Raw genomic sequence first — 20,846 nt, forward strand, 5'->3', positions numbered from 1 at the left:
TGACGCTCTTCTCTTATTCGCTAACTTTAGCTCTATGATTTTGAGTTTTATTGGTGCCCCCGCGTAGTGGGCTTTTCTTATGTCTCCTTCGTCATCCAATGCCTTATGGCGGAGACGGCCTCTTTATTGGCTTCTGCCTCTTTCTGCCGCGGAGTGGGAGTTTATCCTAGAATACGCAATATGATAAATAAGAGCAAGAAAAGCAAACATGGGGACAAACCAACTTCAGCTTCCCCAACGACTTCCTCATTCCACAGGCGGATGGCAGATGCCATTAGGATAGGTTATTTATTGCTCGAGCAGAAAGAAGAAAGAAAGAATAGAGTAGAGGTTTTGAGGCGGGGAATAGGTCGCGGAACCCCTTGAATCTGTAGCATGAGATGCTGACTAGGGGAGAAAGGGGGAATCAGGCCCAGTTGCTGTAGAAGTTTTCATATCTTTTTTTGTTTTTTATGTGCTAGTTTGTTCATGCTTTCTTTGCTAGCCAAGAACATTGATCAGTCTCATCGATAAGGACATACGAACTTTTCTTGGAACCTTTGTTCTACTCCTCCTATGCGACCGAGCTATTTGAGTGTAGAACTTCTGAGTTGACTTTATTCATTGATTCAACTTGAATCTTGGACTCCTTTCAGTCGAGCCTCCAGATGGCTTGATCTTGATTTCTTTGTTTGTGTCTAGGTCAACTCCTTACGGAGCCTTTTATCTCTTTCTTCTTAATAGACCAAAGTCATCTATTCAAAGATGGATAATGTGTCAGAAATTGCCGGGATAGCCTAATTGGTAGAGTAGAGGACTGAAAATCCTCGTGTCACCAGTTCAAATCTGGTTCTTGGCACAACATGAATTTTGATGAGTATCTTTTCTACGAATTCATGAATAATATAGAGAATGAAAGGAGCAAAGAATTTGTGGAAATCCACTTCTAAACTATATAGATTTTTTACTCTATTTTGAGATGTATAAAATAGACAAGTAAAGAAAGATTAAGATCGAATTCAAGTCAATGAACAAGGCTCCGTTAGGTTATGAAATAACTCGACTGATAAGGATCAAAGAATTATCTCAGAATTTGAAAGCGAATTCCTTCCTTATCCGATTAGAAGGAGTCCTTCAAATTAGAAATAACTCCACTCTAGAATAATCGAAGTCCTTATGCTTCCAATTCAAAGGAGCCCTTAGATTAATAGAAGAGAATCAAAGCTCATTGAATAAAGAGAAGGACAAGAAAAGAAAGATCAAGCCTACCATAAATCAGTCCGACTATCCTACTAGGGGGATACCAAGTCATAAGATAGGGCCAGGCTTCTCGAGCCACGGATAGTTTCCCTTGCCCTTTTAGAGGCAGTAGAGAGAGGGAAGTTGCACCATCAGGTCTTTCCGCCCCTTGTTCATTGAGGCGGCTACCAGTGAGAGTTGCCATTTCAATTCTTGTTCTTCGATCGGATCGCTACTCAAATCAAGGCTTTTTTCTCTTTTCCTTTTTCTTAGGTGTTTTTCAATACTTCTTAGTCGAAAGAACTCTTATTTGACATTTCTTTGACGTGTAAACTTTCTTCCGCATGAAAAGAAGAATTAGGAATCCCATAGAGCGAATGAGGCACAGAAGAAAGACGGGACAAGCGAGGACTAGGTCTTTCGTTATTAGATCTGTTGACGAGGAAAAACTCGAAAAAGAATTAGGGCTCAGAGGCAAGAAGTTATTCGATCAGATCTCATTCTCCCTTTGGCAACCCTTGCACCAGGTCTAACCTCAGAGGATGCACCCTTGGTGTGGAATAATCAGCCTTCGTCACCTGGGACTCTCTCTTGCTAAGGAAAGCTAGAGGAATCGTCTGTCTTTGAATAGGTTATGTGAGACACATTCAAACAAGAAAGAGTAGGTTCAAAGAAGATTGAAAAGCCTAGTGGAAGGCTTCGTAGGAGTAGTTTGAAAGAAAGAAGTTCAAGGAAAGCAAGGATGTGAATTGAGTTCCATTTCAGAGTAAGATCTCGATAATCTCGTTCTTTATAGAATCAATCGAAGGATTGGCTTTAGAGCCATATCACCTAAGGGAGAAGATGAATGTGTTCAGGGGTGAGGAGGGAGGGAACTTCTCCCCCTCTCTCTCATCTGTGATCAATGCACTCAATTTCTCTTGATTTGGGCAGTCATGAGCTGGGCCTCAGAGGAAGCCAACCCCTTTTCCGCGGTTTACCAGGCTTGTTCCCAGTTCTTTGGTAGCATCTTCTTCTCCTTTCTTTTGCTCTCTACTCCACCCTCTTGCCTACGGTTTCCCCTTTGTTTTTGCAAATGAGTAAGTTTTTCCATCTCATCTACCATTCTTTCTGTAGATGAATTAGACCGACCAAATCTCGGTACATTTTGCCAACGAGAAGTTCATTATCAATGGATGCCAACTCTAGTTTAGCTATTCCCACTGCACTTCTCAGAATTTAAGAATTAGACCTATCCTCTCCCACAATTGAAAGAATTAGATATAAGGCGAGCGAAGCTCTTCTTTTTCTCTTTATAAAGCTCTACGAATGGGGAATGAAATCAGAAGATAAAAATCTAATAAGTAGTCGATAATCAAATTCTGATCTTCGGCTATTTTTTGGTCCTCCTATAGACCAAAATCATAGATTTGAGCATCCGAACGTCTTTCATTTTGAGACCTCTAAATCTAATGGTTCTAACTTCTCTCTTTCTAGTCGAGCCCATGTTCATTGATTGAGTCTCGCTCTCCTTTCAGTCGATCCTCTGGACCGCAAAGTCTTTGACTTTATTTTCAAAGAGACCACTAAAAGAATACGACCTTGAGAGGATGCAAGTCGGACAACTGCTCTTTCTTGATCCCCGCTTCTTACTGAGAAAACAAGCTCTGAAGCAACCCATGTAGAGGGAGAGGTTAGAATATGTGAGAGAGTAAAGGGTCAGTGGCTGTGCCATTGAATAGAATCAGTCTTCTTAGAATCTCGGATCGACGGTGCCCTTAAGCGAAGAAGGGAAGGGAGGAGGAACCAATCCTCAGTCTCCCTTTCGGAAGAAGCATTAGTCTGAGGGGCAAAGAACCAACCAACAACCAACAATAAAATATAACATAAATAAAATACAATCAAACTAGAATATAAAAAAGAAACTCGTAGTTGATTTTAGTTTTTTGGAGTTTTGATTGTTCTAGGGAGTTTGGATTGGAGAGGTTGAGGAAGAAAGCCTAGGCTTAAAGTTAGGAGAGAGGGATGAAGTGAGAAAGAGGCAGCTAGAGTGGGAACTTCCCACTACGTGGAAGGTGTTAACTATTAGTTTGCGCGAAGGCAGAGATCATCTTCTTCGGATATTTGTATGAAAGGAATGAGATCTCTCATCAGCGGTTGCAGCAGAAGAGAAGCCTGCTTATTAGGGGAATTCAGTAGGATTAGTTTCTGTTCTTGCAGCAGCTAGACTAGGGTCCCCTGTAGTTGTTGAAGAAAAAGCATGAGCTTTGCGGCATATTCGAAGATTTGAATCTCTACATATAAAAAAATGGTTAGGCTCTATCGGCAGCAGTCTCGACAAGAGCACGAATGTTAAGTAAGATGGCACTCAAAACATGGCACTCTAATCGGAGCTATTCGTTTAGGCGGGGACTCAGTCTATTCTTCTATATGTAACTGCTATCGAGTGGCAGAAAACTCCTTAGAAGGAGTGGAACCCCGCGTCAGGTTAAGGGGCACCCGAGTTAGGGTATGAAATATAACAAGCAAGATCAATCGTTCCAGATTGGATATGAATATGCGAGACGGATATTGAATGCTCCAACATAGGTGATTTGTATGCTATGAGCAAGACCCATTTACCAATTTACTGAATTTCCCGTCTTAAGCCAATGCTAACTTCTCGTTGACTGCTGTGAACTCTTCGGATACCTCATTAGAGATCGGGGAATGGCCACCACAACGTTGTCGTTGCTGTGGATGTTCGTTGGGTATAGGCCCAGTCTTAATTTCATGGTTGGTTCTTCCTCATGTAAGCTTTTACATCTGGTTCTTGTGACACCTGAAGGAAATTCGAGTCAGGCTTGCCTCGAACCCTTACCTTTAAGCGAGTGAAAGGATAGGAATATGTGTAGACTACAAAGATATGAGGCTAGTCCCAAGGATGATTACCCTTGAGATCTCATCGATATCCTGGTCGACTACACAGTCTGGTGAGCTGGATTCCTATCTTTCTAGGGTTTTGAGGGTATAATCGTGGATGGATCCTAAGCACATAACTCCAATTGCGTTGACTATATACTACACCCTGGGGACTAGATTTTTGACAGTGTCATGCCCTTCGGCCTTAATAAGACAGGTGCTACTTACCAAAGCAAAGGGTAGACACCAATGAGAGAATTCTCTAGTCCTGTGAGCGAGGAGAGGGGGACAAAGTAGCGAGACCAAAAGGAGAGGGTCATGTGCCTGTATTTAGGAATTGAGTGTTTTACGAATTCCTTGAACAACTCAAAGCTAGTCTTCTTGAGCAGATAAATAGCCTTCACCTAATCTTAAGGGCACCTTCTAAGAATAAGGAATAAGTCTTTTCGGTTAAAACTCCTAACGGAGCCTCTTCTTTATGTTTGGAGTCAAGTTATTTAAAAAAAGAAAGGGCTCCCACCTAATAAGGATAATAACTTTCGCTTCGCCCATCTCTTTATCATTTGGAGTCGAGTTATTTCATAATGCACTCCCACCTAAGAATAATAAGGGACAATGACTTTCGCTCTCAAATTCTTTGATAATTCTTTATCCTTTATTTTGAGTTAAGTTATTTCATAATGCACTCTTGAACAGTCGTTTCGCTCCACGCCTTATGGAGCCTCGCTTTTGTTCAATCATAAATACAGATTGAGATCGTAGAAAGATGAGCTTGTGATATAGCTACACTTAATTCCAAACTGGTTAATGCAAGAACTATAAATAAAGGACTAGGATCTCCTATGAAATAGAGAAGATTATTCATACATAGCATAGTCCAAGCGGACCCACTTAAAATCTTTACTGAACTATGACCGGCCATCATATTAGCAAATAAACGTATTCATGAACTTAATGCGCGAAAACAATGAGGGATTAGCTCAAGGAGTACTAAAAAAGGTGCTAATGGCATTGGGACTCCTACGTGTAACAAAAAACTAAAAAAATGAAGCCCATTTATTTGAAACCCCACTATAATATTACCAATAAAAAGAGAAAATGAGAGACCCAAAGTAATGAGAAAATGACTTATCACTGTGAAGCTATAAGGTATCATACCCTGGGGATTATGAAATAACGAAAAAGTCAAAGTGATCGAGATGCGAGGGAAAAACTTTTGTTTCACATTTCCAGAAAGACCACCTATTTCTTCATTTACCAGGTTCGGGACGAATTCATAAATAAGCTCTACCAAGGATTACCAAGCATTTGGTATTGAGTTTCCTCCTCCATTTTTAGTAGCAAAGTGAAGCAGAAGTAGGACCAAACTGAGAGTGAGCAGCATAAACAAAGATGGATTTGTGAATGAGAAATAAAAGTTTCCTATATGCATAAGAATCAATGAGAGAATGGCAAATTGCTCAAGTAGGCTGTTGGGTGTCAGAGTCATAAATACTTTTCATTTCATCCCGTAGCTCCACTTCTTTTAAGAAAAATGAAGAAAGACTTGTTAGAAATCACCGTTTGGGTTGGTCTAACCAAGAAAGACATGGGATGGACATTGCTTGAGATAAGCTAAGACTGATCTATATATAAAGAGACGCTTTTTTTTTTAAGAAGAGTTAGAGTCATAAGGTTTATTGTAAGACCCAACATTAGAGGAACGAGCATTTTTTGGACTAGTCCGCTTCCTATTACTCGACTCAGGCTATTATCTAGTCCTCTTGAATGTGGAATCCTTTTTTTCTAGTGGAATGACGAACGAACTCATATTTCATTGAGCCTCTTTCTCTCCTTTCAGTCGATCCCTTTTTCATTGATTCAGCTTGAATCTGACTCCTTTCAGTTGAGCGTCCTCTTTCAAGTCCAAGGACTTTCTTTTTCTCAAATTCTTTGAGCCTTCGGACCACTCCAGAGGAATCTAAAATCCATATGAACCTGTCCTTCGGATTAATTAAGCTACGTAGAACCAATTCAGATAGAGGCGGAGTAGGAGTTCAAATTGATAAGCACAATTCAATTACTCTGAATGAGTTATAGAGGTCTCGATTGAATCAATGAATAAAGTCAAAGATTTCTCGAAGAATTTGAGCTTTGAATTCTACAGGTGCATATGGACAAATTAAAAGTTCCAGACGAGGAACGAAAGTAGCTCGTCCATAGAAAGATGGACGATTTTCTGATGTTCAAGATGTGAGACTGAAACCTTTTCGATCGGAATACGAATGAGATTAAAAAGGCCATCATTAGAGCAAAAAATGCAATAGCTTCAGTTAGAGCAAAGCTCAAAATTGCATAACCAAATGATTGCTTAGCCAATGATGGATTTCGCGCCACGAATTGAAGACGTTTCCAATAGTGAAATTTTCCTTGTTGCACTCCTTTTAATTTGAAGGATAAGGACTTTCGCTTTCATTCAACTTCTACTCCGCCTCTCCTTTCAGATTCATATGGATTCAATTAAGGGTCCGTCTATAGGTTATGAAATAACACGACAAATAAGGATCGAAGAATTATCTCAGAATTTGAAAGCAAATTCCTTCCTTATCCAATTATAGAATGAACCCTCAAGCAAATAAGGAGAGGGGCGAAGCCACTCAACTGAGGTTAGGAAGGAGAGGGGTAAAGCGAATTCCTTATCAAAGAATTTGAGAAATCCATATTCAAACGGGGTTAGTGGAATTTCATGAGTTGCACTCCTAATAAGGGATAAGGAAGGAGTTTCGCTTTCAAATTCTTTGAACCTCTCATCATTTTGAGTCGAATTATTTCATAACCTCCAGACAGGTTAATATGGATATAAATCAGTCCTTCGGACTAGTCCTCCAGACGTGAAGAAGAAGATCGACTGTGAATATGGATATAAACAAAGATTGAGGGCCTCCCATAGAAGGAGTCATTCAATGGATTATGAACCCGTCCTCCAGACCTCTTTGATCCTAACAGAGGTCTCGACTGAAAAGAGAGTGAGGAGTAAGAGAGAAAGAAGCGAAGCAAATACTTGTGCAAGTGCTGAAGCTGAGCAATATTCTATTTGGGATTAAAGAAAGTGAAAGGAAGATAAGCTTTCTTTTACTAAAAACCTCAAAATAATCGGAAAGCCTAGCCTTCTACGCCCTCTTGATTCTCCCCTCATCCCTTTGATCTTGGGCATCTCACTTGGAATCCTTATTCATTCTTTTCGATCTTATACTGAGGCTTCACACCAACCCAATCTCGACGAAAAAAGCGAACTTATTGCAACTAGATCAAAAATCGGCGACGTGAACAACTCCTTTCTTGGAACTAATGAATAGGAGGCAAGGTGTTCACACTATATAGAAAAATAGAAGAAGCGTGCAATACAAAGTATCAACGTAGGAAAGAAGTCCAACTTCTTCCTTTGCTTTGGTCTGAGATCCAACGAGAACCCTTATGACAACAATTCCCTAGGCCTCATATTATTCACTCTTATTAGAGCATGGAAAGGCAAACTCAAAGGAGAAAGATGTGGACTTTTTGATGATTCCAAAATCCTACACCACTATGGATGATTCATCAAAGTATAAGGTCCATTGCCCATCTTCTAATCTTGCATTCGAGATCACCAGGAATTTTTTAAGAAAACTCGATTTTTTGATGGGCCAGTAGATCTGCATTTGCCCCTTTATCACATCCTTGATCGCAAAAAAAGGACTCTATCTCCAATTCTGAGAGTTGTCACAACCAGCGTGCTGTCCTTCCTGATAGGGCTAGCCTTGACAGCAAGTAATGGTACGTGGGCAGATTAGCCCAACCTACTTTATGCGTCAGAATAGAATGTCTAAAATTTTTAGCTGCACAGAAATGTATAAGTGCTAAACTCTTTTTCTCTGCTTTAGTGTATAAGGCTTCAACTACTATCTTCTTACAACGGTCCTTCTATTTCATCTAATGCCCTTTCTAAGGGGACATTTATGATTTCATCCAATGGTCCTTCTATTTCAAATACAGGAAAGGGTTGTTGAGAAAAATTGACTGTAATAAGGCTCAGACTCAAAAGGAGACATGAACTTACTAAAATCAAAGGAAGAAAACGGAAAAGGAGGGAGTGCAAGATGAGGAGCAATCTCAAATGAAAGAAGTGAGAGGGCCCCCAATGAAAAAAAGAAAGAATATGAGGCACAACTTCTAATAGGATACTACAATGAGCGCCACGCACTACACTCACTTTTATCTATTCTCTTGTTCGTATAAAAAAATCTAGTTTCAGGATTTTGGCTATGATCTAAACTTATCTTCGAATTTCCTCACAAGGATATTGCAACCCATCGAGATTGAGGACTCAAAGTCAAAGCAACTCATCTGCGCCAAAAGGCCTAATAAACTTTTTGGTCCACATTCCTGTTCATTGTAGTTTGTATTCGTTTAAGCCTCTACATTGTGAAAAGTGAATATGTGCTTATGAATGAGACGCTCAAAGAATGCAAAAAGCGACTGAAAGTTCGCCTTTGAATAGGCCTAATTAAGCTACTCCAAATGAGTCAAAAATCCATATGAATCTGAAAAGAGAAGTTCAAAGCTCATTGAACTTAAGTGAGGTTAGGAAGGAGAGGTTCAAAGCCCTCAATAATAAGAGACTGTTCAGGCTCAAAGAATTTGAGTTCAAGAGTGCAACTCAGAAATTCTCCTTGCTTTATGACTCCTTCGGAGGAAGGACTGATTTATGGAATTTGTTCTTGGTCCCTTATTCAATTTATTTAATGGTCGGGCTTTCTCCTATCTCTTCTGATTTGAGTTAGTCAATTGTAACACTCCGATGGTTTTTCTAGTCCTTCTTTCAATACCTTTTCTCAGAGACAAAGCATTCTTTTCCAGTGTGTGCTGCCCACACCACGAAGGGAGAGGCCAAAACGAATAGAGGCTAAGATCAATTTCGAGCACCCTACTTATTGAATGAAGGACATTAGAGGACTAGCCGGGAAAGACATTTTTCAATGAGCATTTTCATATAAGGTTTCTAACAAGTACACTCAAATTCTTTGAACCTCTCTCATATTATATTGAGCCTCTTATATTTCTTTACGGATGTTCATTGACTTCCTCCTCTTCCCGTAGGTCTTTCCTAACATTCATTATTATAGGAAAAGGTATGAAAACACTCAAATCTTCGCAGGGCTCTTGTTGAGTCATAAAAGGATGAAATGTGAAACCATAAAGTCAGAAATGATAGAGGAACCCCACCTCATAAATTTCTTGTCCTTGTATTCTCTCTTTAGGGAGACTGAATCATGATTGGCCGGTAGAGTCAACCTACTAGTCAGAGGAAAGTCATCAGTCATTAGTCTCAGTTTTGGGATCGAGTAGAGGAGCAAAGCAACTTAACTTAATAGGATTTATGTCCCCATATGGCAGCACTTTGAGAGGAACCCCAGAGATAGGGATTGGATAAGAATCTATCCCAGTTTCTGAAGAAGGTAACTACATAATATTTAAAGAGGAACCATAAGAGAAAGCAGAAGCTAGACAAGGCAGCGAGAACAAGAAATCTTGGGTTAGGCCTCATTGCAGCTTAGAAAGCGTCTTCAATAGGGAGTCAAAAAGCCCTTCCCTTGTTCAATGAGGCGAGAGAGGAGTGGTTTGAGTCTGAAAGAAGGACTAGCCTCAAGCAATAGCTCGTCCAAGTCCATAAAATAGAGGGCATAGCCGACGTGGATGTTAGTTGGATAAGGTGTTGCTCTCCTGTATAGTTGTCCGAGAAGCTATAGAATAGGAGTAGAACTCCTTGACCAAGTGGATACAGAGTAGTAGCTGTTTTCCATAGTAGGGGAGTCAGTTGAATGATACCTAGTAGCTGTGTATGAGATCTTCCATTATCAGAAGAACATAATATCAATATCTAAAAAGAAGTTGAATGAGACGTTTCGACAGACTTCCAGACAGAGAGAATGAGCTCATCCGTCAATTGAGAGTAGCCCACTATCCTAGAACAAACTACGAGTTTTTTGTTGTTCTTTGTTAGGGGTCGGGGAAGAGTTCTTCCATGTCTGAAGAGGTAGCATTAGTCAGAAGTACCATTTTCAAGGTGTAAGACCAAGCATAAGAAAAAGAGTTAGCTCCCATCGAATTAGTTGGTTTCGGCGCAGGGAAGCAAAAGGATATGCTTGAATCTTTTTAGTAGATTCCCAAATCTAACTTGAGATATTCTGTCTTTATGGAAGTCGACTTTGAGTGGCCTGGAGGCTGAATTCATATTCGTCATTCCACAGGTCCGAAGGCACGAAACGAAACAACTGTTCAGGAGTGCATTAATGAAATAACTCGACTCAAAACAATAGGGTTTGAAGAAGCTCGACTAAGAAAGAGAGGAGTGCAGAAATAACTCGACTCAAAACAAAAGAAGAGGTTCAAGCCTCATTGAACTCGACTGAGGTTAGGAAGGACAGGCTCCGTTAGGAGTTGAAAGTAAAGTCCTTCTCCCTTGATTAGGAGCCCTTCAGATTAGAAATAACTCAACTCAAAACAAATTAATGAACAAGGCTCAAAGAATTTTGAGAAATCCATATTAATTATTTAGGAGTCTTAAGACAAGACAACTCAAAAGAAGAATTATGGAATGAACGAGTCCTTTGGACTTCTTATTCTCTGATTTTCCTCTCCTTTCAGTTGAGCCCTTGATTCATCGACTTCTTTACAAGACTATTCAAAAGAAAAGAAGAATAACTTTGAAGAGATAATCAGAATCTTAGTGCAGAAAAAAACAACTCCTATTACGGGATCGGAACAAAGGTGAGACCATAACTTTGATGAGAAAGGATAGGTGCTCTTCTCTTCTGTTTTGGGTTAGGAGGCAAGGAATAAATGTGTTAAGCAAATGGCACGGGATCCAACTCATCCTAGAAAGAAATTTCATATTCCAGAAGACGGGTTCGAAGTTGAATATGAAATATCCTTATCAATGAGACCACAGGTTCATATGGATAGTCCTTCGGACTCCTAACAGAGCGGTCCGAAGGCTCAATGTAATATGAGCTGTCGTAGGTTCCACTAAATCTTCTTTTTCATTTCAAAAGTGGATTTTATAGACTGGTCTTATCTTATTATAATAGTTTTTTTTACTGAATTTTTCTCAACCTGAAGGACTCGTTTTCTCTCTTTATTCAATTTCAAATTCTTTGAACCTCTCCTTATAAGTCGAGCTGCTTCGCACCTTTCAGTCTTGCCTTTACTTTCATTTTCTTAATTTGAGCTAAGAAACCAGTCTAAAGGAGTGACAATGAACCTACAACAACTCATATTGCATTGAGCCTCCGGAGTGGTGTTAGAATATCTCGACCGATATGGTAGAGTACAAAGAGATGGTTCACTTGAAGATTGAGGTTAGAATATCTCGATCGATATGAAGAGGAACTAGCCCACTGATGGTAGTTAAAGCTTTGTCTCTTATTCTCTCGAGTTGTACTTTATGCATGGATCATTCATTCAGGCTGAGTCATTGTTGAAAGCCCTCCTGATTGAATATGGAATCAGACTCCTCCGGAGCGCGTAGAAGAAGGAGTTTTCTACCTTTCAATTCTTACCTTTCCTCCTTCATCTTTTCTCAATTTTATAGTGAGTAGAAGCTCATTTCGCCCAAGGTCCTTTGTTAGTGAAGAAAGTGGGCAAGTGATTCCCACTTCGAATGATGGAGACGTTTTCCTGAAGGTTTTCTCTTAGCGTCTAGTCTCTTGTCTGTCTAAAAGTGTGAGTAAGGCGTGAAAATGGTTTCATGCTTCCTCCTCGGTTCTCTGGGATACGTGGCATGTGCATCTAGTTCTCTAAACTTATCTACAAAAAAAGATCAAAGAAGTCATTGGCCCCCTTTTAGTCTTTCTGGTGCCAACGCTATCGTATGACTTTTTTCAAAAGATGAATGAGATTCAGAGTTCTCTTGTTCTTATGGGTCTTTGCGGCAGTAGGTTGGTCGCTATCCAATCTAGTTTCAAGTACTTATCCGATAGTTCTGAAATGGTTTACTCCTCCGGCCATCCCTTTGTTTAGAGGTACTCTTTGATCTTTTCTACTACAATATCTTTTCTTTGTTTATTGATTTGTAGGTCCTCCTATATCCTTTGAACCATATTAAACTTCTTCCATAAGATGTTTCTTAAACTGTGATCATCAAGTACATCTTTCTCGAGTTCATGGCTTTCTCGAGTTTACAAGTGGAAAGAGTTCCATCAGTAGGAATTCAATTATCAAGCTGATTATTTAGAAAGAAAGGTATAAAGTGAGACCAACGAGGCTAAAAAATTTGAGAGTCTAAATTATGCAATAAGAAGCTGGAGGCTGGGTAAGAGTCAGACAAAAATTAGGAAATTCCCCACTCGTTTAGGTTGAGGAAGAGCTCTTCAGGTCGGTACAAACGAGAGACCAAGTATTTTAGTTCCATTGATCAGTCCTTCGCAAATTCTTTGCTCTTGGTCCTCTTGAACTCGTGGATCAAATGGAAAGATAGTCCGGAGGAGCGCTCCATTTTCTTGAATTGCGTCGACGCTTTCTCTTACACAACGACTAAAGATAAAGACTCAACCTCTGAGGAAGCTGATCATGAAAGGACAATGTATTATCCTATCCATGGCTGTTATGCTTCCTCTCTGAGATATTGAAACCTTCCCTTCTAGGTTGAGGGGATCCATATCGGCTGCTTCCTTCAATTTCATAGGTCAAGCATATTCCTCTTTAGATATTATGTCAACTTCAGAAAGATCTCATTCTCTCAATTTGTATAATAAGGTATGTAAAGGAAGAGAAGAGTTCTTGGACAACCTCCCATAAGCAGAGGATCAAAAAGCTCTACCGAATAGAGGGATCCGTTGTCTCGGCAAAAAGGGGAAGAAGGATAGGTCCCCCGAGGAGGGTTAGGCCGAATTCAATAACCCCGCCGCCTGGAAGAGAATATGAAGTAGTACTGGTGGGAGCATTGGAATGGATAATTCGAAGTTGCAGCATACTCAAAAGTTTTGTGGAATGAATCAGCCCTCCAAACTAGTGGAATCAGTGAAGGTTGAAGCCCACGTAACGGTATCGGGTATGAATACCGGATTCAGGGGATAGGCAATCATATCCTCCAGGAAGGTATAACGACTTGGGTAGGTAAACCACTAACCTAAACCTCAGGCTCACCAAACTAGTGGAATCAGTGAAGGTTGAAGCCCACGTAACGGTATCGGGTATGAATACCGGATTCAGGGGATAGGCAATCATATCCTCCAGGAAGGTATAACGACTTGGGTAGGTAAACCACTAACCTAAACCTCAGGCTCATGATGCCCATATAGAATGCTACCTTACTTTATAGCTCTGATCAGCTACCCTTTTCAGAGTTTTGATTACGAAGAAGATCTCACACTCACATGTCTTCCCTGCCTTAAACGTATTCCTACGAACGTGACCTTGCTTCCTATTAAGCCTCTCGCCTTTGCCACTCTTAGGATAGCAGGTTTAGACCCTTCTCGCTCGTTTACGGGTTGTATTTGTATTCAAGCCTTTTTTAAAGCATATTCAATTCAATCCAACTCATCATAAAGAAGTTGATGGAAACCCTAAGTTTTTCTCATGATAAGGGATGAAAATGGGTTTGATTCAATTATAAAGGCTCAAAGAATGATCGAGTTTGGGTTTTAGAAATTCCCTCAATTTTATCTCGTCTTGAGGCCAAAATCGCCCTGATTTTGATGATTTAGGCTTCCATGAAGAAAGATCATTGTTCATTCTAATCTTATGGACTCCTTTAGATTAAAGTCGAACTCCTTCTCATTGCACTTAGTCCCTTCGCTTCCTACAGAAGATTCAAAGGTGAATATGGATAAATCAGTCCAAGGAAATGAATATGGTAGAATAAATAAGTCTAAGGGGCAAAGAATTTGCGAAGAAAAGCAACTGAATTTTTTAGTTAACTTTGTTCAATGAACTTTGAGCCTTTGTTTTCTAAGTCAAAGAATTTAAGAAGAAGGAAGGAAGAAAGCTTGCACAAGGAGAAAGAGAATACGTGTTTCCAAGCAGTATAAGTAGGGCGTGGAAGACAGCAAATAGGAAGCATTCAAACTAGTTAACTAGTTAACCTACCGTCGCTAGTAGATCTTTTGAACTTGTCCTTTGATAGCTATTCCAACTGGTCTTCAAGTTCTATTCTTTCACTTATTCGTCTTCGTATTCCCTGGCACTCGGATCCTAACACAAAAGACCATAGCGCGGTCGGTGAACTCTTGCTAGTTCCAATGACAAAGAAAGCTTTTCCACCCGGTAATGCTTCTAACCCATCATTGCCTCTGCATTCCGTCTGAAGGACTCGTTCCCCACACAAGTTCTAATACTGAGGGATCCCAACGCATTCTACTTGACCTAACCGACTGAACTCTAAGGGCGAGGCAGATCTGGTTTTGGTTAGGTCAAAAGTGAAGAGTTCCTCACACAAGTTCTGATACTGAGGGAGCTAAACACATTTTACTTGACCTAATCGGCTGAACACTAAGGGCAAGATAGGTCTAGTTTTGGTTAGGCCAAAAGTGAAGAGTTTCTCAAACAAGTTTTGATACTGACGGAGCCAACCACATTCTACATGACCTAACCAGTTGAACACTAAGGGCAAGGCAGGTCTGGTTTTGGTTAGGCCAAAAGTAAAGAATTTCCCACACAAGTTTTGATACTGAGGGAGCTCAATGCATTCTACTTGACCTAACTAGCTGAACTCTAAGGGCATGGCAAGTCTGGTTTAGGTTAGGCCAAAAGTGAAGAGTTCCCCACACAAGTTCTGATACTGAGGGAGCCTAACATATTCTCCTTGACCTAACCGATTGAACTCTAAAGACAAGCCAGGTCTTGTTTTGGTTAGGTCAAAAGTGAAGAGTTTCCCACACAAGTTCAAATACTAAGGGAGCCCAACTTATTCTGCTTGACCTAACCTGCTGAACTCTAAGGTCAAGGCAGGTCCGATTTTGGTTAGGCGAAAAGTAAAGAGTTTCCCACACAAGTTCTGATATTGAGGGAGCCCAACACATTCTACTTGACCTAACCAACTAAACACTAAGGGCAAGTGATGTAAGAAGACTAAGGGTTAATTGAGTAATTAGGTAATATTCTAGGTTAATTCCCTTTTTAACCCCCAATTATAATAGAACTCTATAAATAGGAGTCTTCTCCTCTTGTATGAAACACATAATCATTCAAATAAAAGATCTACATTCTTTGTTCTTGGAGGATTTCACCTTGAGGTTACTTAGGCTACATCAAATTGTTATCAGAGCAAATTGTCTGGGTCAACGTTGATTGTCGTCGGTGGAACACCGAGAAACTCTTGTTGACGTCGATCACGAGAGGGACCTTTGAGTGTTGTGCTTGTTTCCAAACAACACATCTAATTGGGGAGAACCCTTGAAATTCCAAGAAAGAAAGAAGAGACCAAAAAATTTTCAAGTGAATAGTTCCCCACACAAGTTCTGATACTGAGGGAGCCCAACGCATTCTACTTAACCTAACCGACTGAACTCTAAGGGCTAGGTAGGTATGGTTTTGGTTAAGCCAAAAGTGAAGAGTTCTTCACACAAGTTCTGATACTGAAGGACCCCAACGCATTCTACTTTATCTAACCAACTGAACTCAAAGGGCTAGGCAGGTGTGATTTTGGTTAGAGCAAAAATAAAGAGTTTCACACACGAGTTCTAATACTAAAGGAGCTCAACGCATTCTACTTGACCTAACCAGCTGAACACTAAGGGCTAAGCAGGTCTGATTTTGGTTAGGCCAAAAGTGAAGAATTCCCCACACAAGTTCTAATATTGAGGTACTGGCTGAACTCTAAGGGATAGGCAAGTCTGGTTTTGGTTAGGTTATGTTTTCAGCAACACGTGTTTTCAGCACATATTATTAAGTATATACAGTATTCACAATATTAAGAAAATGAATAGCATGTCTTCTGCTCATTTCTAAGCTATCAAAGTATGCATTTTCAATATATTTAAAATATTCAAATAACAAACACAATCACAAATCCGAGCTCCATGCTTATGGGTTAGGCGACATGCTTTTCTAAGCTAGAAAACAAAGTAGACATGGTATTTATTCTAAGAATAGAGAATTTGAATTTTTTTAAAATTTGAATATTTATTAGGTTCACACTATGCAAGGCTTGATCTTTCTTTTCTTAGTGGAAGAAGCATAACAAGATCCATAGGCAGTTTCAAGGGATAAGAAGGATGCAACTATTATATCTGTCTATATAAGGCTAAAAATCGAGTCAGAGGGTTAGGAGTAGAAAGGGCGAGCAGAGTCATAGGTTGAAGAGATGCTTAGCGAGTGAAGGAGGTTACTGTTTAAACTCTATCGAAGACTCTTTTTTAGTGGTCCGAATGACTCAAAAATTCATATTCATATTTCCTTTCAAACCCCGCTGAAGGAGTCAGACTTATCTTATCTAACGATAAAAGATGAAAATTGGCTGATTTTGAATGATTTCTTGCTGCCAACCATAACTAAAACCTTGCAAATTGTGCATTTTCGCTAATAAGCAAATGCAAATCAGTGGAATGAATAAGTCCTTCACCTACTACAGATTCGGTTGACATGTAAATAATCAGTTCAGGGACAACCACACCAAAAGAGGTAGGAGGCAAAAAGGAAAGTCGACCACGGAGATCTCTTTCCTCACACCAACGGGACATGTCCAATCTTCTTTCTTCTTTGACTTGATCATTCAACCAGAAAGTTGAACCAACTTCGCCCTGAATCACGCAATATTCCCTATTTGAGTGATTTAGTCGACATGCAAAATTAACTCCACGATCGACAAGGGAAGAGCATTAATCGCACTCAAACCCGCATTCAAAGCGTATCAATGTCTCCTTTTTTCAATTGATTTCAAACATTCCTTCTTAACAAATCGGGTAATTCAAAGAAAAGAGGGCTTTTCCCTTGTCTCCGACCATTCATGCCACTAGTATCCTATCTATCTTGCACCTTAGCCTCCAATGGGTCGTTGACCACCCCACGTACCGATTGCATCCTTTTCTCTTGTTGAAGAGGCTTCTCTTCGGTCTTAGTTATTAACCAAGAAACCCTATTATTGCATATGATTTTGATATTAAATAACTAAATGATCTGACAATTTTTCTCATCCCTAAAAGCAAGCATGCAAGAGGAAGAACAAAGGCTACTAAAACTTTCCGATCACTCATAGAAGGTTTGAAACCCTGAGTACAGTATTTCGGGTGTAGCATAAAAATAAGCAGTACGCACCCACATGAAAATACCTTCCAACAGAAAAATCCAACTCAGATTGTGACACCATGCGACTAGGCGGACGATGCATGTGTGCGTGTAAGGCAAGCACGTGGGCATTCTTAAGCTCTATGCATGCACGCGTGCTGCCTGTACTTATGCCATGCGACCAGTAGTGTTATGGCATCATTTTTAGGTTGTTTTGGTGTTTTTGAAAATTTTGAGCAAATTTTGGATATTTCCTATAGTTAAGGGATTAATTAAGACATAAATATGAAATTTTCAAATCAAGAAGGATTTGAAGGAATTTCTGAGCCAAGGGTTGGATCAAGTTTGTGAGTGAATAAATAAACTTTTAAAATAATTTATAAGAATGTTTCACTAGTGATATCTTAAAGCATGTTTTGAGAAATGTATTTGAACTAACTGATTTCTATAGAGATTTGCAAAGCATGTGTCGCCAAGTAGGAGTGGGGCCACATTGTTATATGAGTCTTCCGGACTGGACTGGTCGAAAGATGTCTATTTATCAGATGTAGAAAGAAAGAAGACTCTTTGAGGATGGATTCGGCAACTTCCATTATCACAGGAAAAAGCGTGATACGAATGAAAGCACTTCTGTAGCATGGATCTCTGATTGAATGAAAAGCACCCAAGCGGCAACGTGCTCATGAGAATTCCTTACCTCTTGTTCCCGTACAGGATTTCTTCTTCTTATCGATTCGACTCGAACTCTTATTCAATTCATTCCCTTGGAACTGTGATGAATGAACGGAATCAGTCTTTGAGACTTGAATTCTATGCTAGTTCTAACCTCTAAACTAGGGAAAGCATATCCGAGACCGTCTCCTTCAAGCTACCCTAATCAAATGAGTTCCCCCTTCCGATCGAATTCAATGCCAGTTGGGAGTGAATCCCGAATCCAGCTATTGAATCTGACTCATGAAACTCAGTCTGACTATGTAGACCTGAATCTGACTATTAGGGAAAGATCTTAGAAAGACCCCTTCTTATTTTGAAGTGAAACTAAGGGGGACAAGACCTATCTTCTTGAAAGAGGAAGTAGGTTGACTACTTGACTACTGGTGTTCAGTCGAGCTATTATATCATTCCTTTCCTAACGGTCTAAGGAAAAGGGTAGCAGTCAAGCTAGGATCAAGCTTGTCCTTTGAGATGACTTCCTACTGGAGCCCCAAGCCATTTCAATCCCATTGGTGAAAAACCGATATGCGACTAACCTAGCTCATTCGTCCAGAATAGGGCTTTTAACACAAACTATATCACATTGGTTAAAGAAGTGAGATGCCCTGCAATCTGTCCTTTTTTCCCACTCTCAAACTGTATTCCAACAAAGCATGCCAGTTAGGAAGGAATAGGGACTAGTCTCATATTCACTAGCACAAGATCAGTGGAAAAACAAAGGTGCAAAGAATTTGCGTGAACAAGGTCATATTTTTCTGTGGATAAAAGAGGTCCGGAGTCTGAAGGACTATCCATATTAACCTGAGCCTTGTTTCGGTCTCAGAGAATCAGCAGGGGTTATTAGGCCTTGGGTTCTGAAGTCTTCCTTTTATTGAATCCGCTGAGCTTCTTTGCTTAACCTCTTTCGTCAGTCGATTCTAACCTTTCCTTTCTCAGTAAAGGAGCTGAGCATCTTCGATCTCGTACTTCGCTCCTCTGCTTAATAGAAACTCGAGTACCGGTTCGTGGTAGATTAATTCTCTGACTCTGATTGAGAACAAGAAAGCTCAGGATTAATGAGTTGATCCTAAGATCTGGAACTCTTTCTCTTCTTCTTCTGCTTCCACTCTTTCTTTCATCGGTAAAGTCAAAAACAGCAGCTGCTGCGCTTCACTCTGCCTCTTCCTCAGATCCTGAACTCTGACTCAAGATCCGGGAAGCACTGAGCTTAGTGCACCTCAACAGAGGACCAGAGGCTATCTTCTGCTAAGAAGAAATTAAGATTACGACAATCTCAGCCGTACACATTCCGATAGAATGAAAATGAAAGCTCGGTTTCTTATCTTTTCCATTTCCCTTTGTCCGGGCTCAAAGAATCACAGGGGCTCTTTAGCCCTTTGTTTCGGAGGTCTTATCTTGGGCATTGCCCTTTTCAGGGCTCAGAGAATCACAGGGGTTTTAGGCCTTCATTGCTTCACTCTTCCTCCTCTCCTTGACTCTGAATCCTCCCCTCCTTCAACCTTCAGTCTTCCCCTTTTTATCTTGTTAACCTCTTTCACTCGGTAACGTTGCTTCTAACCTTCAACTTCATGACTTCACTCTCCTCTCTTGGTTGGCGAGCCTATGCTTAAATCCATCAGGCAAGGTATACTTTGTTGTGCCTATGAGGAGAAGGATACAATGAAAATTGTACCCTATGTTCATCTTTTGACAAAGAGGTGTTTTGACGCCTGAGCAATCTTTTGACGATGAGGTGTTAGTACTACCTAGACTCATTGTAAGAACAGGTTGTGAATTTATGATCAAGAATGATCTATGAAATGTCATTGAATGTTACCTATTATCCTCTCGCCACTTTCTAAATCCCTCATCATCATAACAACATCCTCCAACTCGCGACCTAACCTTAATAAGCCCTTACTTGATCAAAAGTGCATTGTTAGCCAAGAAGAACTCCTTAACCCTAAGGAAGATTTGCAACGCGTTCCTCCTTTGTACACTACTGTTCATATTTTCAAGAAGGAAGACGTGCATCTCGCTTGTAAACCTCAAAACCCAAGAATCCTTAAGTCATCTAAGGAACTCAAGAGGAGATTAGAGGTTGAGGTTAGAAGAAAGATGGTCTAAGATTGTTGCTTTAAGATAGATTGGAAATGAATTTAATAAGATTGGATGGTTAAGTTCAAATGTTATGGAAGATGTGTCATTGTTTTAAAGATGACAAAAAAAAAAAGTCTTTGTAACAAAGGAAGGCCTAAAGAATTTTTGAAAATTGGCTAAGTGTTGGCTAGGGCGTTGCATACTCTAGGCAACCAAAAGTGTCGAGAGAACCTTTAAAAAGACAAGTTGGGCAGCCAAAGGTTGAGATGTGGTATGTTCCAAGAGGCATCAAGACAACCTTTATAGAACAAGGCTAGGCAAGGAAGCTAGGTATTTAGGAAATGTCAAGAAGCTCTAAAGAGGTTGTCATGCAGCCAAGAGAAGGGCTATGCAGCCAAGGGGGCAATTCGACAATATTCATGATTCACAATCCTAATATCTCAATCAATATTCAGGGAGTTTCTTTAGTTGTCAATAAGTCAAATGTGATGTGGGGATTTAAAACTTTGAGAGAAAAAGGGTTATCAAATGATTTCAAAATTTAACAAGCAAAGTAAAAATATGTTGTGATAACTAGAGCGTAATCTATCTAACTAAGAATCATCAGTTTCACAACATAATAAAATATATAAATATTAGGTATCACTTCATTAGAGAAGAGATTGAGATAAGAGAAATCGAAGTGGTCAGGATCCATACCTTGGGCAATGCTTCAA

At 40.0% G+C, this 20,846-nt stretch overlaps 1 protein-coding gene and 1 pseudogene across 1 annotated transcript in view; both read right to left on the reverse strand.

The window, feature by feature from the left end:
• Nucleotides 1-20,846, reverse strand: part of LOC103495059 (gibberellin 2-beta-dioxygenase 6-like) — a 56,054-nt gene extending 35,208 nt beyond the window's left edge. The window contains exon 1 of the mRNA XM_051090853.1: nt 20,830-20,846. The gene's annotated coding sequence lies outside the window, so the exon portion shown is untranslated. The remainder of the gene's footprint in view (nt 1-20,829) is intronic.
• Nucleotides 3,417-5,660, reverse strand: LOC127151344 (ATP synthase subunit a-like; annotated as a pseudogene).

This window comes from Cucumis melo, chromosome 10 (genome assembly GCF_025177605.1).
Source record: "Cucumis melo cultivar AY chromosome 10, USDA_Cmelo_AY_1.0, whole genome shotgun sequence".
NCBI lineage: Eukaryota > Viridiplantae > Streptophyta > Magnoliopsida > Cucurbitales > Cucurbitaceae > Cucumis > Cucumis melo.